At 58.6% G+C, this 1,683-nt stretch overlaps 1 protein-coding gene across 1 annotated transcript in view; it reads left to right on the top strand.

The window, feature by feature from the left end:
* LOC113207769 (cytoglobin-2-like) overlaps positions 1–1,683 on the top strand; it is a 97,459-nt gene that overhangs the window by 13,176 nt on the left and 82,600 nt on the right. The gene's annotated exons all lie outside the window — the stretch shown is intronic.

Below are 1,683 nucleotides of genomic sequence, written 5' to 3'. Positions count from 1 at the left end.
CCGGGCCCGGGGGGCTCACGAGCCAAGGGCCCCACTTCCGACACCAATATCGCACCCTCAGCGCTCTGGGGCCACTGCGCCGTGGCGCCGCCAGGACAGTGAGCTTGCGCCGCGCGCCCCCGCCCCCTCACTCACCCCCTCGCCGGCGAGCACGCGCCGCCGAAATATCGTTTGCCAGTCCGGCCCGCGGTCAGAGGGAAAGATTATTCGATTGTAATGGCGTCGGCCCCTGCCTCCTCTGACCACCCCGCCCGGGGCCGGCCAGGGGGTGCCATTTATCACGCGTCGAGCTGTTGGTGAGCACGCCCGCCGGCCGCGCCGCCCCGAGAGGGAGAGAGAGCGACATGTGGGAATCAGCGGGTTAAGTAGAAAGTATAGGGCGGCGCACTGCCTCGGGGGTGGGTGGTGGTCGTGGTGGCAGGAGGGGTTGGGGGACACCAACGGCATCGGCACTGCGCGTCGCTTGTCCAAGCGAAAGCGGCGACCGTTTTCTGTCCCATTTCATGCGCTATCACCCTTCCGATATCCATCTCCCCCGCAACTAAACTAGCGGCGCCCAGCCGCGCCCAACAGCACGCAGCAGCGCCCGTGTGCGCTAGCAGAGCCGGCAGTAACTGCGTCCCTAGTCACCCCTCCTCGCCCACTGGCTGTGCGCTGCGGAGGCAGCCTGGAGTGTAGGCCAGCGCGTGACAGCGCTGTCGAGCGCACGGCCTACCCCGCGCTCTGCAGGCGCTCGCCCGCGACAGACTCGACGCGACAGCTTGGTCTGAATCTGGAACAGACTGAAGTCTCTCCTGCCTGATGCACTACATAATGCATTACAAAGATGCAATTCAAGTAGGATGCTGCAATGCTGCAAGTCGTTTAACCTCTTGGAACTCGTAACGATAGAAGCCACAGCCACAGTCCCGGGTGCACGGCTTATCAATGCAATATTGACCTCCTTACAAAATTCAATTTTATTAGAATCATAAAAATGTATCTTTTAGAATCACAAATTTATTTTTTCCGTTCTACCTGCTACGTCAAACAGGTTCTAATATACCTTTGAAAATTGCGAGCCCTCTTCTCTCATATCATCACTGGCTACGGGGTTGGGGGAGGGGGGAGGATGAGTAAAGGGAAAAAGTAGATGAAGGGCCTTGGCCGTGCCGAGGACTGGCAGGAGCGAGGAACATCAGGTGGATGAATCAGCTGTTTCCGCGCCAGGGCGGTACTGACGCATCCCCCTCCCCCACTTCCCCTTCCTTCCTCTACCACGCTCTCTTTCAGACTCAGAGGAAGTTGAGCCCACGTTCATGCCCGGCTACCCGGGCAAACAAAGTGCCCCACAGCATCTCTGCCACAGATTGTCCAGATTCTTTTCCCCCTTCGCCAAAGTTCCCCAGCCCTTATCTCCTTTCATTCACACCGAAAGAAAAACAGTGAAAGGGCCGGCTACTCATCGCCTTCAGAAGTACCAGGCCGTCCTGGCCAGAGGTGTCGCCGTCCTTGGTCGCATGCTAACATCTGATAATGTTGGGGAAGCGCATATAAAAGCAGAAAGAAAAGGGAGAACGGAAAGGGAGGCGGGAGGGGGAGGGGGGGGCACCACCCCGCTTGCTTCCTCCCCCACATTAAGTTTAGCATTTCTCCCCCCTCGTTCGCTATCAGTGGCGCTGTAATCAGAGTAGTTGGGGCCTT

Source organism: Frankliniella occidentalis, unplaced genomic scaffold, assembly GCF_000697945.3.
Source record: "Frankliniella occidentalis isolate FOCC.00 unplaced genomic scaffold, Focc_3.1 Scaffold19, whole genome shotgun sequence".
In the NCBI taxonomy this organism is placed as follows: domain Eukaryota; kingdom Metazoa; phylum Arthropoda; class Insecta; order Thysanoptera; family Thripidae; genus Frankliniella; species Frankliniella occidentalis.
Note: the sequence above shows the minus strand (reverse complement) of the source record. Positions and strands in the feature narration are given on the sequence as shown.